Source organism: Neodiprion pinetum, chromosome 5, assembly GCF_021155775.2.
Source record: "Neodiprion pinetum isolate iyNeoPine1 chromosome 5, iyNeoPine1.2, whole genome shotgun sequence".
Taxonomy (NCBI): Eukaryota; Metazoa; Arthropoda; class Insecta; order Hymenoptera; family Diprionidae; genus Neodiprion; species Neodiprion pinetum.
Window position 1 is genome coordinate 34349075 of NC_060236.1, and position 18047 is coordinate 34367121.

The window sequence follows — 18047 nt, forward strand, 5'->3', positions numbered from 1 at the left end:
ACTCGAAGTCGATCTCAAATTACACCGGAAGAAAGCAGCGGATGGAAAGGTGAAAGCAGGACAAACTGATAACTAGTGACGATTTATTATTGGCGATTGAACATTTTTCAGTTAGATCTAAAAACGGGCGTTCACTACTCCGCTTATCATCAATCAAGTATATGCAGTGAGCTGGCTTATCTAATCTCCTCGCCGTCGTTCACTGTTGGTCTCTGGCTTTTCTGGACCACTTTCGATGCTCTGTAGTCAACGATAAGCCCCAGTTTACGTCAGTCAAACTGCGTCACTGGATGCTCTGGTGAATCACTTAGATCCGACGTTCACCATGTAGCGTATCGAGTAACTGCACCGAATGTCGTCGTATCTTACATGCCGTGATGAGTATTTGAATCGTTCGAAATTGCGTCTTTTCCTCACGTTCAATTCTGCCCCTCGTAACCGACAACGATCGATATTCATCCTCGGCTGATGGCTGGTCACCTTAGGGAGGGTACAGCTTAAACGGTCTAAAAACATACCTATTTAGTGAAGTATTTTTTCACAGAAAATAACACCACTTTAAGCAATTTAAGTTTGAGGGCTTTATTATTTATCGTTTCAGGATTACTTTGTAACTTTTTCATTGGAATTAATGACAAAATGGCGGCATAGCGCATATAAGTAGCGAACGGTCGGAACTCGAGGGCTTTTGCGGTGGTGCATCAGATTGATAACGTGGTGGTTTGCTATTTATAGCGCCATGCTGCCATTTTTTTATTAAATTGAATGAAAAAATCCTAGAATGTTCTTGACACTGAATAATAAAGCCCTCATATTCAAATTGCTCTATGTGTTTTCATTTTCATTGAAAAAAAAATTCCTCAAAATAAGTATTATTTTAGACTGTCCAAGCGGTAAACCTCGCCCCCCTTTAACCGAATGAGATTGTAATGTCACAACGGGGCTGTCTTAGAAATCTTGACTGGAGAAAACGCGTTGCGAGTGTGTGTTGTTTAATATGTAAAGAGAATTTATTTTTGGTTGTACGAAATTAAGCTTCAATCCTTACGGAAAATGTGGTGATATTACCTATATGTATGTCGTTGTATACATACGATATTAAAATTGTACTTGAAAGTTAAAACTCAATTGTAGTAATATATCACAAGATCTCGGTTATGAAAATCACACCGACAACTTGCGTCAAGCGGAAAGTTGGTGGTGGATAAATTAGTGCTGATTTGATATAAAAAGACGTCAGGAGATTGATAAAGATCTTGTCAAGTGCGTCAAACAACCATTCACGTACTGATCAGTCATATCTAGTTATCGCCCGAGATTGTATCAGACAATATCATATCTTTGTGGGCTGCAAGATTTACTGGAAAAAATTTCGTTCCCAAGATCCAAAAAACCGATCAATTTCGAGTGACAGTAATTTTTATCACGTCCTGAACGATTATTATACAACTATAACGGAGTAACTGGAAAATCTAATGAGTTGCATGTGGGAAATATTGTCGTATTACTCGATAGATTTATAGAGTACCGATTCTGCTTGTGAATCGCGTCTGATTCACTCTCTTCGCAATACGATGTCCCACGACAAGCAATTTAATCACAAATTTACGACTCATACGATATATACGGAAGTATCATGAAACGCAATAGAATTAGTGAGCTATACCGGACATCAGATACCTATATGAAGTTGGCAACCCACTAAACGGAAATGCATTTTTTTATATTTGAATCGATTGTACTCGGTGTCAACCTGATTGTACCACCTTATATTTCTTCTGTACCTTGAGGGGAAAGAAAAATTGGTACGCAACTCTTGTTGAGCTAGATATTTTGCGTTGATGACAGCGTAAGGAGCATCGTTTGTACCTATGTTACTTTGTGATAACTAAAAAAATTAAAATTCGATTCCAATCGATTTTTTCCCCTCAATTTCCGTGATTTATTTTGATTTTTTTTCCCCAATTTATTTCCTTGATGAATAATTCAATATCATCGTTGGTACAAATGGGTACACACAATTTCACGAAGGTACAAACGATATGATCGATGGTACAAACGGGTACAAACGATTTCTCGTTTAAACAATAAGGTACGAACGATAAAGACGTTAGTACAAACTGGTACAAACGATTTCTCGATGGTGCAATGCGGTACGAAAGATGTAATCGTCCGTACCAATGTGTACAGACGATTCCTCGAAAGTACAATGAGGTATAAACGATATAATCGTTGGTACAAACGGGTACTGACGGTTTCTCGGTTGTACAATGAGGTACAAACGATTTAATGGTTGGTGCAAATAGGTACTAACGATTTCTCGAAAGTAAGATGAGGTACGAACGATATAATCGTTGGTTCAAACAGATTCAGACGATTTCTTCACGGTACAATGAGGTACAAACGATGTATACGATCGTTTATACGGGTACTAACGATTTCTTGGTTATACAATGAGGTACGAACGATGTAGACGTTGGTACAAACTGGTACAAATAATTTCTCGTTGGTACAATGCGGTATAAACGATATATTCGTTGATACAAACGGGTACAAACGATAAAATCGTTGATACAAACTGGTACAATCGATATATTCGTTGTTACAAACGGGTACAAACGACTGAATGGTTTGTACAAACGGGTAAAAACGATTTCTTGATGATACAATGCGGTACAAACGGCGTAATCGTTGGGACAAATAGGTACAAACGATTTCTCGATGGTTCAATGAGGTACAAACGATGGAATCGTCCGTACCAATGGGTACGAACGATTTCTCGGTGGTACAATACGGTACAAACGATATAATCGTTAAAACAAACTAGTACAAACGATACAATCGTTGGTACAAATGAGTACAAACTGTATAATCGTTACTTCGTATAGGTACAAACGATGCAGTTGTTAGTACAAACGGGTACAAACGACTGAATCGTTTGTTCAAACGGGTACAAAAGATTTCTCGATAATACAATGCAGTACGAACGATATAATCGTTGGAACAAACAGGTACCAACGATTTCTCGATGGTACAATGATGTACAAACGATATAATCGTTGGTACAAATGAGTACAAACGATATAATCGTTGGTTCATATGGGTACAAACGATGCAGTTGTTAGTACAAACGGGTACAAACAACTGAATGGTTTGTACAAACGGGTACAAAAGATTTCTCGATGATACAATGCGGTACAAACGACGTAATCGTTGGTACAAATAGGTACAAACGATTTCTCGATGGTACAATGAAGTACAAACGATAGAATCGTCCGTACCAATGGGTACAAACGATATAATCGTTGGTTCATATGGGTACAAACGATGCAGTTGTTAGTACAAACGGGTACAAACGACTGAATGGTTTGTACAAACGGGTACAAAAGATTTCTCGATGATACAATGCGGTACAAACGACGTAATCGTTGGTACAAATAGGTACAAACGATTTCTCGATGGTACAATGAAGTACAAACGATAGAATCGTCCGTACCAATGGGTACGAACGATTTCTCGGTTATACAATGAGGTACAAGCGATGTAGACGTTGGTACAAACTGGTACAAACGACCCGATAGTACAATGCGGTACAAACGATATAATCGTTGGTACAAACTAGTACAAACGATATAATCGTTGGTACAAATGAGTACAAACTGTATAATCGTTAGTTCATATCGGTACAAACGATGCAGTTGTTAGTACGAACGGGTACAAACGACTGAATCGTTTGTTCAAACGAGTACAAAAGATTTCTCGATGATACAATGCGGTACGAACGACATAATCGTTGGAACAAACAGGTACAAACGATTTCTCGATGTTACAATGAGGTACAAACGATAGAATCGTCCGTACCAATGGGTACGAACGATTTCTCGGTTATACAATGAGGTACAAGCGATGTAGACGTTGGTACGAATGAGTACAAACTGTATAATCGTTGGTTCATATAGGTACAAACGATGCAGTTGTTCGTACGAACGGGTACAAACGACTGAATCGTTTGTTCAAACGGGTACAAAAGATTTCTCTATGATACAATGCGGCACAAACGACATAATCGTTGGAACAAACAGGTATCAAAGATTTCTCGATGGTACAATGATGTACAAACGATATAATCGTTGGTACAATACGGTACAAACTATATAATCGTTAGAACAAACTAGTACAAATGAGTACAAACGATGTAATCGTTAGTCCATATGGGTACAAACGATACAGTTGTTGGTACAAACGGGTACAAACGACTGAATCGTTTGTACAAAGGGGTACAGAAGATTTCTCGATGATACAATGCGGTACAAACGATATAATCGTTGGTGCAAACGGGTACAAACGATATAATCGTTGGTACAAGCGGGTAGAAACCGTTTTCGGTGGTGTAAACGGGTACAATTGATAAAATTAGCACGACAATCGAGTACAAACGATATACTTGTGGACAAATATCATTATACTCAAAAAGTTATACATGTATATATGTATATATGCATATATCGTTCGTACCACATCGTATCGTCCTGGAACATGTCAGCAAAATAATACAACTCAGCCGACAAGCGAACAAAAATGCGAAGTAAATAGATATCAAAGAAAAAAGTATTCTAGGTCATGAAAAATGCTCTAGAGACCCTAGGGGCGATGCTAATAATATTACGCATGTGAAAAATCATATGTTAATGAAGATTCTTGAATCTAAAAACCTGACAGTACCACTGAAAAATCGTCTGTAATCATTCGTATCGACACTCATCATTTGTACCTACTTGTGCCATCGAGAGATCGTTTGTACTCGTTCGAACTTCCAGAATTTCGTTTGCACCCGGACGTACCAACGAAAATAACATTCAGCATTGTTTTCACCAGCTAGAAATCGTTTGTACCCGCAAGCACTAACAATTATATAATTTTTGCCCATTTGTACTACTAAGGAATCGTCTGTACCGGTTCCTATCACCAATAAATCGTTTGCACCCGTTGGCACGAACGAGTAATCGTATGTACCGATAGGTACGGACGATTATATCGTTTGTACCGCATTGCACCATCGAGAGATCGATGGTACCTGTTTGTAATAACGAATATATCGTTTGTACCAGCTTGTTCCAACGATCATATCGTTTGTACCAGCTTGTTCCAACGATCATATCGTTTGTACCCGTTTGTATATCATTGTACCATCGAGAAATCGTTCGCATCAGTTTGCACCAACGTCTACATCGTTTGTACCTCATTGTATAACCGAGAGATCGTTTGTACCCGTATAAACGAACGTATACATCGTCTGTACCTCATTGTATGACCGAGAAATCGTTTGTACCCATTGGTACGGACGATTACATCAGTCGTACCGCATTGCACCATCGAGAAATCGTTTGTACCCATTTGTACCGACGATTATATCGTTTGTGCAGCATTGTACTGTCGAGAAATCGTTTGTACCAACGTCTACATCGTTTGTACCGCATTGCACCATCGAGAGATCGATGGTACCTGTTTGTCCCAACGATTATATCGTTTGTACCCGTTTGTAACAACGAATGTATCGTTTGTACCCGTTTGTAACAACGAATGTATCGTTTGTACCTGTATGTTCCAACGATCATATCGTTTGTACCCATTTGTAACGACAATTTTGTCGTTTGTATATCATTGTACCATTGAGAAATCGTTCGTATCAGTTTGCACCAACGTCTACATCGTTTGTACCTCATTGTATAACCAAGCAATCGTTTGTACCCGTATAAGCGAACGTAAACATCGTTTCTACCTTATTGTATAACCGAGAAATCGTTTGTACCCATTAGTACGGACGATTATATCGTTCGCACCGCATTGCACCACCGAGAAATCGTTTGTACCTGTTTGTAACAATGATTACATCGTTTGTACCTGTTTTCATCAATGATGACATCGTTTGTACCTGTTTTTATCAACGATGACATCGTTTGTACCCATTCGTGCGGACGATTGTATCGTTCGTACCGCATCGCACCACCGACAAATCGTTTGTACCCGTTTGTACCAACGATTATATCGGTGGTACCCATTGGTACGAACGATTATATCGCTTGTACCGCATTGTACCATCGAGAAATCTTTTGTACCCGTTTGTACCAACAATTATATTGTTTGTACCTCATTGTACTACCAAGAAATCGTTCGTACCCTGTTGTACCACCGAGAAATCGTTTGTACTTATTTGTACCAACGATTATATCGTTTTTACCGCATCGTACCATCGAGAAATCGTTTGTACCAACGATCATATCGTTTTCACCACCGAGAAATTGTTTGTACCAACGACTATATCGTTTGTACCTCGTTGTACCACCGAGAAATCGTTGATACCTGTTTGTTCCAACGATTATGTCGTTTGTGCCGCATTGTATCATAGAGAAATCTTTTGTACCCGTTTGAACAAACGATTCAGTCGTTTGTACCCGTTCGTACGAACAACTGCATCGTTTGTACCTATATGAACCAACGATTATACAGTTTGTACTCATTCGTACCAACGTCTACATCGCTTGTACCTCATTGTATAACCGAGAAATCGTTCGTACCCATTGGTACGGACGATTCTATCGTTTGAACCTCATTGTAACATCGAGAAATCGTTTGTACCTGTTTGTTCCAACGATTATGTCGTTCGTACCGCATTGTATCATCGAGAAATCTTTTGTACTCGTTTGAACAAACGATTCAGTCGTTTGTACCCGTTCGTACTAACAACTGCATCGTTTGTACCGATATGAACTAACGATTATACAGTTTGTACTCATTTGTACCAACGATTATATCGTTTGTACTAGTTTGTACCAACGATTATATCGTTTGTACCGCAATGTACTATCGGGTCGTTTGTACCAGTTTGTACCAACGTCTACATCGCTTGTACCTCATTGTATAACCGAGAAATCGTTCGTACCCATTGGTACGGACGATTCTATCGTTTGTACCTCATTGTACCATCGAGAAATCGTTTGTACCTATTTGTACCAACGATTACGTCGTTTGTACCGCATTGTACCATCGAGAAATCTTTTGTACCCGTTTGTACCAACAATTATATTGTTTGTACCTCATTGTACTACCAAGAAATCGTTCGTACCCTGTTGTACCACCGAGAAATCGTTTGTACTTATTTGTACCAACGATTATATCGTTATTACCGCATCGTACCATCGAGAAATCGTTTGTACCAACGATCATATCGTTTTCACCACCGAGAAATTGTTTGTACCAACGACTATATCGTTTGTACCTCGTTGTACCACCGAGAAATCGTTTGTACCCGTTTGTACCCATGATTCAATTGTATGTACCTCATTCTACCACCGGGAAATCGTTTGTATCAATGATTCATTCGTATGTACCTCATTCTACCACCGGGAAATCGTTTATACCCGTTTGTACCAATGACTACATCGTTTGTACCGCATCGTACCATCGAGAAATCGTTTGTACCAACGATCATATCGTTTTCACCATCGAGAAATTGTTTGTACCAACGACTATATCGTTTGTACCTCGTTGTACCACCGAGAAATCGTTTGTACCTCGTTGTACCACCGTAAAATCGTTTGTACCAATGATTCAATCGTATGTACCTCATTCTACCACCGGGAAATCGTTTGTACCCGTTTGTACCAATGACTATATTGTTTGTACCTCGTTGCACCACCGAGAAATCGTTTGTACCTCGTTGTACCACCGAGAAATCGTTTGTACCTCGTTGTACCACCGAGAAATCGTTTGTACATGGTTGTACCACCGAGAAATCGTTCGTACCCTGTTGTACCACCGAGAAATTGTTTGTACCAACGATTAGATAGATTCTACCTCATTGTACCGCCGTAAAATCGTTTGTACCAATGATTCAATCGTATGTACCTCATTCTTCCACCGGAAAATCGTTTGTACCCGTTTGTACCAATGACTATATCGTTTGTACCTCGTTGTACCACCGAGAAATCGTTCGTACCCTGTTGTACCACCGAGAAATCGCTTGTACTTATTTGTACTAACGACTATATCGTTTTTACCGCATTGTACCATCGAGAAATCGTTTTCACCACCGAGAAATTGTTTGTACCAACGATTAGATAGATTGTACCTCATTGTACCGCCGTAAAATCGTTTGTACCAATGATTCAATCGTATGTACCTCATTCTACCACCGGGAAATCGTTTGTACCCGTTTGTACCAATGACTACATCGTTTGTACCTCGTTGTACCACCGAGAAATCGTTTGTACCTCGTTGTACCACCGAGAAATCGTTTGTACCTCGTTTTACCACCGAAAAATCGTTTGTACCAACGATTATATCGTGTGTGCCTCATTGTTTCACCGTGAAATCGTTTGTATTTGTTTGTACCAATGATTCAATCGTATGTACCTCATTCCACCATCGAGAAATCGTTTGTACCAACGATTATATTGTTTGTACCTCTCTGTACAACCGTAAAATCGTTTGTACTTCATTATACCACCGAGAAATCTTTTGTACCCATTGGTACGGACGATTATATCGTTTGTACCTTATTGTACCATCGAGAAACCGTCTGTACCTGTTTGTACCAACGATTACATCGTTTATACCTGTTTGTTTCAACGATTATATCGTTTGTACCCATTGGTACCGACGATAATGTCGTTTGTATCTCCGAGAAATCGTGTGTACCAATTTGTACCAACTATTATATTTATTAATTCACTTATTAAGGAAATAAATTGGGAAAACAAAATTAAAATAAATTACGGAAATTGAGGGGAAAAAAAACCGATTGTAATCGAATCGTTTTTTTTTTTTGTCAAATAACATCTCTACAAACGATGCTTTTTACAATAGCATCAACGCAAAATATTTAGCTTAACGTGAGTTGCGGACCAGTTTTTCTTTTCCTTATATTTTTTTCCCCCTCAATGTACAAACGAAATTCAAGGTGATACAATCAGGTATACATCGAGTACATTTGATTAAAATATAATAAAATGCCTTTCCGATTAGTGGGTTGCCAACTTCACATAGGTAAATCAAATAGGTTAATCAGACTAAATATTAAACGTCCTATATCGTCGGTAATTCTCTTTGATATTATAAACGTCTGCTAGAGGCCCGATCATCACTGCGCGCAACACAGCCGAAGAGGTTGGAAAAAGTAGGATTTGAATTCTATTTCGGAACGAACTAACTCGTTAAGTATGGTTGGTGAAAAAGAATATCTACACGACGAATAGATCGCTGAATTGGGTGTAAACTACACACAGGGTTGCCACAGACCTGGAAAATCTGAAAAACCTAGAACTATTAGGGAATTTAAAAGGTGTCGTGGAAAGTCAGCAATTTTTATTTTGCTTATGGAAAAAACTGAAGACATTAGTTTTCTTTAATGGGAATTAGAAATGATTTTTCGAAGTGATCAATTTACTTTTTTACGTCTTGAAAAATAAAATTGGCTCAAACCAACTTGTACAGATTCAATAAGCTGAACGATATAAGTTTTAGTAACTTACTAGAACTGAGCAAATGTCAGGAAACACTGGAAATGTCGTGAGATTTTTTCACAGAAATTTTAAACTATCCTAACGCAGCTTTTTCTGTCCTTTGATTCACGACGTAAACCATTCGTCGACTGACCCAAGCAAGAATTGTACACGCGATTATTACGTGGCGTTACGTTGAAATTTCGCGGGGCGAATCGTTTAATATAACACTGTGAATTCCCACGGGGTAATTAATTAATATAACGACGCTGCACGTAACCAGCGGATATGACGTCAATCCTGATGCCGAATAAACGAAGCTGTGGCCCTGGATACTAGGATACTCGTATGCAAGCGTGTAACACTAGGATGGTTGATATCGGAAATATTGCGGAAAGATTAATGTCAGGGATGTGTGTGGTTGAATCGATTATTAAACTTGTCTCCGTGGAAAGCAGATCGATAGCTTCGCTCCGGGCTGTCTAAAGCTGTTAGGTTTTGGGTTGGCATTACGGTCCGCACGCCTTTTTTAAAACCCTAACTGAAACCGACGATCTAACTTACCTAAAACTAAAAGGTAGTTAATTAACAATCAATGGAAAGGGATTACCCTCAAAACAGTATCAATTTGTGAACTGAATTGCGAGTTTTCATCAATCTTCAAACACATTGATGAACACTGATTATTTATCAACTTGAATCAACTTTCTACCCTGAAAACTTAAAATGGTCGTTCAAGGATTGCGATAATGTCTTAATAAATTATACGGGAAACGGCTGTAACGATTCTTAACTGAAAACAGAGAACAGAATACGGATAGTGGATAAATACTTCGTAGAAATGTATTAATTATTGTAACACAAGTTATGAAATTCCAGTACATACTCCACCTCAATTCGATCATTTGAACGTAACCTATATCGCATACATTTATACGTGCATGACGTTTTAGACGAATAAGTGAATTTGATTAAAATTCCGTAACGTAATTGGGAAGTTCTGAAGGATGCGATGTCCTCGTAGCTACGGAATATACGTATACACTACATACGAAGTGGAACAAGAAATGGAATACAATTTCAATTGAAGCGAAACAAAGGAAGATGTAAAGTTTGATATATAAAAAACGGAAAGAAAAGAGAATTAAAGTGAAAAAGTAAATATTCTCGTTTGCAAAGTCTTTTGGCTGGGATATCTCGTAATTCAAACGATTCTATTGTTCGAGCTCTGCAAACCACTAGTTTCGTTACCTAACCTAGGCGTCTGGATGTCGCCAAAAACAACGCGGCGCAGAACATTTCCCTCTATCCGCCAAACTGACTCGCACGTATCATGAATCTTGACAGAATCGAGAAATAATTTTGACGAAAGTAATTACACAACTGTCCTTCTTTTCTGTAATCACTTTACAGCCGAATAGACGCCATCGGGTGAGACCATAACGGTGATTGAGTCAGATTGGCAGGCGAGGCTAGCGGACGTTTCTTGAATGGGAAAGAAGAGGGCTATAAACAGCGTTGTGTTTAAATACGATCTCGAGTTTCGTAATTATTAACCACCGACGTCCTTCCATGTGCTATACCTCGGGCATTAATTATTAACTTTGTAGCTCGGTACGCAGGCGTACACAGTTAAAACCGTGTGAATTCATCATGACTTATTACCAGCTTTTTTCGATTATCTCACTCGTTTATATCAATTTCGCGCAGAATCGATATTTTCCTCGTTACTCTCAACATTTCGGTATAGACCACGAGGAAAATAAACTACAAACAATTTTTTCGAGGAAAAATATACCTTCGAAAAAATCGGAAAATTGGTGAAAAATTTTGTACAAAAACGGAGGAGTCTTATGTCAAACGTATTTATGGTGATTAAACAACAAGAGAAATTAAAGAGACTCTTTGCTTGAGTCAATATTTTTTTAAACGCTCTTCGTCAACTGGCGACAGTCCGACAAACGGTAATAGTTACATGTACGTTGAGCTAATTGTCACGCGTAACACGTTTGTGCGATGGGTCAAGGAGTAGGGAGGAACGCGTTGTAATCTTTTATGCGGAATCTAGAATGGCAACTAATGTGTCGAGCGTTCACGACAGAAGTAATGAGTCGATTTTATAACACCCAAGTCGGCGTCCATTCCATGCAACGACAAAAATTCATCGGTCCGCCTCTTTTAGACGGTAGAAAAGAATCTGTATAAAGAAATCGAGGGTTCCTTAAACATATTCACAATTAGGATTACACGAGGTTTTGCCTCGAAGTTTTCCACAAGCAGAGGAGACAGTACAATGAAACAGAAAAAGGAAATGGAGTTGGGTAGGTTCCTCATAAGGGAAAAAAAAATATAATCATAGAGCGGTGAAATTAGCCGAAGAATTTTAGGTACTATACCTTCATCCATTAGGTAATAGCCTCAAACCTTTCGTATTCTAACTGAAGTTCATTATACGCGTGGTATAATGCCATTAGTAGTCGGGTGTATAGACATAGCCACATATTACACTGCTATATCATTGAAAATTATATTAACCTTCTTGGTTCGATCGATGGTGATATTCTACCCTTAAGGCCTCTTCTCGACTATACCCACGCGCCGAAATATCATAGAAATTCGTACGCCGAAAACAGTCGAAGTCATGCCGGATAAAGTACCTACAGGTCCTCTTTCCTGTTCCTCGTGTTACGTGTTACGTAATTCAATTCATTTGTCACTTCCGTTTTTGTTTCACACTCTAGTCGCCGCGCGCCGTTCGATGAACGGCAAGGATTCGAAGCTGAAAGTTGCTCAAACATCCCGATGTAGATTATTCGCATAATAAGGCTGCTCGAGTAATACTGTAACCAACGATTTTGTCAACTGACTCCGATTAAAGTCCAAACGCCCTTATCTGACATTTCAATTTTAAGCCTTACTCGTCAAGATGCAACTATCGGTATCACGTAATTTCTCCGAAGAATAATCTTTGGGTCAGTTGTTTTCACCCGGAATGATGTAATTCCATGGCGTCCAGCCAAAAATCCGTAACAAATTCAAGGACATTTCCAAGTCATTCAAAGGCATTTAAACTAGAATATTTCCAGGACACTAGATGAATTCAAGGACAGTTTCCAGGACTTTTGGAGGGCAAGCAAAATTCAAGGACATTTAAAGGACCACTGGACACCATGAATCCACTTCACAATGCCGATTGAAGAAGCTCGAATTCTCGAAACACAGCGGATCACTTACAGACAGGATCGAACTCACACCCAACCATTAGGGAAAGAGTCGAGGGAGGGATAATGAAGATGAGATTAGGGTATCAGTGGCAGTCGATCGTACATAGACGAACTTATAGTCAGTCAGATAGACAGACAAAGGGGCCATCGTGGGGCTTCAAGTTGCACGACATGTCAGGCTACCCCTGCCGGTTTCATTTGCCATCCATCCCGCAAGGTGGTTCAGAGCAGTTACGGGCTTGGTGCTCGCGTTTTCACAGTCGACGGGCTTCGAGGACTGACGATGGTGCAGAAGTGCCAAATTGACCTTGATCTTCTTTCGCGCCGTTCCTACAGCTTGTATCATCATCAAGCAGGGGGGCATCGTGAGGCTCACATACCCGCGTGTTACGCTCCGGGATCAATTAGCTGATTGTCGCTCGCTGATGGAAATGTTTTCTAACAATCCGCCAGCGAGTTCGGAATCCGCTGATATGCGGTTTTACTAATCCCCAGCCATACAGAGTTCGCGGCCAAGTGTTATTTGTTATGAGAAATGCATGTTTAGTCTTGGCCCCAGCACCGGATCTGTTACGTCAGACTATTTCTCGCTCACTCGCCTGGCCAGACAGCGTAGCTGACTCCCTATCATCGAACAGTAGAGTAGATACCGTTCAAGAACAGTCTAAGAACCACTGAAGTGTAACTCAACGGGCCGCAGACCCCGCGATTGAACCAGCTTATACAATCTCGTTACTACTCGTCGATAGGTCAACGACTTGAATTTAGAAAAAGAGAAAACTGATAATCGCGCGTAAAACGACGTCATTATTGTTCTCTGAAATTTCACTGCACAATTATGTCCTTGTGCATATTTTACCCGAATCTCTATTCGGGATCAGAGTTCATTCTTTCTAATTTCGTACGCAGAGTGTCGTGAGTGAGACAATACGTTTGTTTGCGTAGCTGTTAAGCTGTCTCGAAACGAAGTATTGTTGAATCGAAGGGTTAATCACTCGTCGATTTGATGCATACCTGATTCCAAGATTACAAAGAATTCAGGAATTATGTCATATTTCAAAGGATTTTATGGGACTTCGGAAGATTACAAGCGACTTCATGGAATTGCGTAGGATTTTTTAAAAAGATTTCAGTAAAGTTCAAAAGATTTGACGGATTCCAAAGGATTTGAAACATTATAAGAGATTTCATGGAATTTCAAAGAATTTTTTCATACGAAACTTTCAGAGATTTCAGAGGATTTCAGAAGACTTCGAAAGGTTTCAAGAGATTTCGTGAAATTTTCAGAAAATCATTGGGCAGATATCACAAGTGATAAATCCCTCGTATTGCATGCACGAATATAAGAAACTATATGAACATGCAAAACGTGTAGTGAAGATGAAAAAGAAAAACATTTCAAGAACTCCTCAATAGAGCAAAGAAACTAAAAAATATTCTTGAAGTCTGTGATTGCGATGGTGTTTAGAAAATTTGAAGAGTTGTATCTTTCTGAAACAAACGTTGCGGTATGAATTTAATGATTATCGAACGGACACTGCTTACTCCGGGAAATTCGTGTTAGATGTATTAAGATATTTTATTCGCACTGAAGCCGAGTAAATGCAAGCGTCGGTCGTTCCTTCAAGGATTAACAACGGCTGCTGCACGGCGCCATCGCGCCACGGTATTCGCACATCAATTCCAGCATTGCAGAAAATTTAAGTACACATCAAGCGGAAACTCCAACCAACCGGGCGATGCGACGTGCAAAGCTCATTCCCAACAGACAAGCGGGTCACGCCTGCGGCAGCGTTGCGTCCCAGCAATTAACCTTGACCATAAAAACACCTCGAATCCCTATTTCTCCTGTTTCTTTCTTACTTTTCCTCTTCCTTATCCCCCGTTTCACCGTATGATACAAATTACCCAGCGAGATCGGCCCCTGCGACCTTCTTAAGTCCTCTGTCCGCAGAATCAGACTCGGAAGTCATCGGACACAGAGATCGGAAATCGTCGAACAGCGCGAGTTGTCGGTATTGGAAAATGTCCTCGTGACGTCAGAGTCTGGTTGTCGGCGCCATTTCATCACCACATTACCTACGTTTTTAGTTTTTAATGGAGGGAAATCGTAATTTTTGGTCTTTCAAATTACTCATGTCACATAAATTGATGAAACTTATTCAATAATATACCTGTTCTACGATCCACACGCGAAAAAACATTGTCAACGGTCAGCTGTCAGCCCGGTGGCATTAGTTTGATTTTTTTCCACCAGGTGACACATTGCAAGGTGATATTCCCTATATGACGTGCTAACAATAAAGGAGCACGTTCAACTCGCCCGCTAAAGCTCACAAGTAGGGAACTCCGTTGTCGGCTGACCTAACGCCGTCCGAACTACTAGCTCTCGAGGCATCATAGGCAACGTTCTCCGAGTTCGGTACGTTAGTCTCTACATAATACATTGTATGTATTCGAGGCTGATTCATCCGTGTATAATTAGTCGATCCCGTATCGGCCGGCTACGAACATTGTCGAATAAAAATTGACACTGTTCAAACCTGGTGTGTCTGTTAACCGAAAGGCATTTGCTTGTTGTATTAGTTTATCATTTTAACACGCTCCGTGAAGTCATCGTTACCTAAGCATGTCGCGCTAACAAAAGTTTTATTCGCATTTCCGTAGTTTGCAGCAGTCATGAACGGCTTTAATCATACCGGTCTCCGTCAGCAGGCTACGCGGTTTTGGATTTCACAATGCGCGTTGTTTACGTCAGGCGTTGGATAGAATCCGTCTAATTTCGTCAACGTTATCTGAACTTTATATCGCTCTGCTACAAGTTGACCTTTTTTTTAATGTTTAATTTACCGTTTTATCGCTGGTTATTATTACACATATATATACATATTTTTCATTATCTGCTAATATTTACTGACGATTATATACCAGCCGTTTTGTTTTGCTTGATCAATAACGAACGTTTTTCGATTCGGCGATCGCTTGTTAAAAAACCAGGCATTCTAATCAGCTATTACGCACTGATCATGACAATCGTGCAGCTTAAATTATATCAGAATACACAACCTGAAATTTAATAAGTATCATTAGAAATTCCATTCCCGTAGCAATGGTGATACATGAAAGAATTAATCCTGAATTGTTTTGCATTGGATGTCAAGTATTTTCAAATAATTCTCTGATTCAGATTCTCATGTCGATCTACTGTTTACTGTACCCTATACATCGCGAAACAGGAAGGACAAGTGAAATGAATACGTGCATTGACGCGTTACCGCAAGACCATTGCTACTCATTGCGGTCAGTTTATGCCGGTATGATAACTAATCTTGGCGACAGTTAGTCACACCAGACGTCATTATACAGGTTGACATACGTGGCAGTGACTGGTGATCTTTACATCCATATCGCTAAAGTTCGAAGTTGAAAATTTACTGCAAAACTTACAAATTCTATCGATTATTTAACAAGACTTTTGCCGAAAACTTTGCTGACTTTTATTCATTATCAATGTTTTCAGTGGCAAGATATCAAAACACTGCAGGATTTTGGCTTACAAATATTTTCGCCTTATTTGCTCGCCGAAATTTTTCAATATAATGACGATTCTTCTTCGAACCAATTTCATAAACTGGGATAAAACGACGTGGCTACGGTTCAAAATACACTTGGGTAGGGGTGAAAATATACAAAGTAGGAGGGCCACGATATCGAATTTTTGATGAAGCGAAGGTTGAATTTATAGTATTTAAAAATGAGGAAATTCATAATGTCGAGAATCAAAAATATATAAAGTTCAGAATATAGAATACCGAAATGTAAAATCGTCAGAATTCGTCTCGATAATAATACAGATTCTAGAATTTCTATATCTTCAATTTTCTATGGATTAGATTTTCGCGTCTTTGAAAATTCGATATTTTGTTACGTCTATCAATCGGCCATTTTAGTTTTTTACCCCCCACCCGTACACTGTTATCCGTCTGAAATAGTGCAGCGAGAGCGTGAAATGACTTCACAACTGCGAGGAAATTCGACGAGAGAAACTATGTCGGGCCTCAAGGGTATATCTTATAGATAAGGGTTGTTGGAGCATTAGAATAAGTAAGCCGAGTGTAATCCATGCATATAAGTCAGACCAAACTATAAAATGGGCTGCAATGACAAACCGGCATCATTATTTATATAGCAGCGAGGTATTTTTGCACTGCAAGAATCTACCTACGTCCAGGGCTGCAGCAATTCGAGATATTAATAATACAGGGTGCTTGAATTACCCCAGGAGGGTTGGACAATACCACCGTTATACGTAATGTATAACGATATACGCGAATACTGACATAAGTAATAAATATCCATGATAGGGAATAGTGTTTACGGTATTCATCGAGAAGCAGAAAATAAGCACATCGGGATTGACTTTCAAGTATATTAGTTGCCACTTCGTTTGTTTGTTTATTCTTAACCTACCTATTTAAGGGCATAATAACTGTGTTGATCGATTGGATAAATTTATAACAGCTTGTATCGTTTTCCGTTATCTGCAAAAAAAAATACCCGTTATAAATTCGAAAAACAAAGCAAAAAAAATATTACATCCAATTATCAACCTGCACGCTTTATTCGTAAATAGTCCTCAGGTAAAAAATCCCCCTTCCATTCAAAATGTGTAACCGCGTCCTATCCAAGAATTATTGGTGACGGATATGACGCGACCGAGTCGTACAATATGACCCAGTGACGTAGCTTTTAGTAATCGATTTAGTGAACGCCGGCGTCGTCCCGTGAACTAAGCGTGGAGCGCTTGCGAGCTCCGGCCCGTCGGCCATCTTGGATTTATCTTGCGCGCCAACGGCGGCTCACGGACTCCAACGCAGCCGTACGTCGCGAAAAGCTGCGGGGTGAGGGATTTGGGTGGGAGGTGGGGCGGGAGGGGGGGAGAGAAAAACAAAAATAAAAATAACGCAAAGTAAAATAAAAAGTTGCAACGTGTGCGGAACCGGCGCCAAAGATAAATCCGGACAGCTCTGTGGGATGAAAAATGAAAATAGGATGCGGGTTTGAAAAAAATGGAAGGGAAGAAAAATTCCTGCATCGGTTCGATCGCCATTTCCCCCGCCGCTCGACACCCCGTTTCTTCGTCTAATTTCTCCCGATCTCGGCTGCATCCTGCCGCTCAATTTTTTTTTTTTTTTTTTCCTTCCTTTTCTTACTCTTTTCCATCCCGCTCGGCTGTTCTATACTGTTCACGTAAACGTCGACGTACGCCCAGCGAGCCCAACAACGCGAGGCCATGGTCCGTGGATAAGTTGCGGTCGACGAA

At 39.8% G+C, this 18047-nt stretch overlaps 1 protein-coding gene and 1 long non-coding RNA gene across 15 annotated transcripts in view; one reads left to right on the forward strand and one right to left on the reverse strand.

Annotated features, from left to right (window-relative positions):
• PMCA (plasma membrane calcium-transporting ATPase 3) overlaps positions 1-18047 on the forward strand; it is a 126857-nt gene that overhangs the window by 42259 nt on the left and 66551 nt on the right. The window lies entirely within an intron of this gene.
• LOC124218843 (uncharacterized) lies at positions 155-17565 on the reverse strand. The gene is made up of 3 exons (XR_006883201.2): positions 17335-17565; positions 17195-17265; positions 155-496 (listed from the first exon to the last, which is right to left on the reverse strand). It is a non-coding gene; the product is annotated as an uncharacterized lncRNA (long non-coding RNA).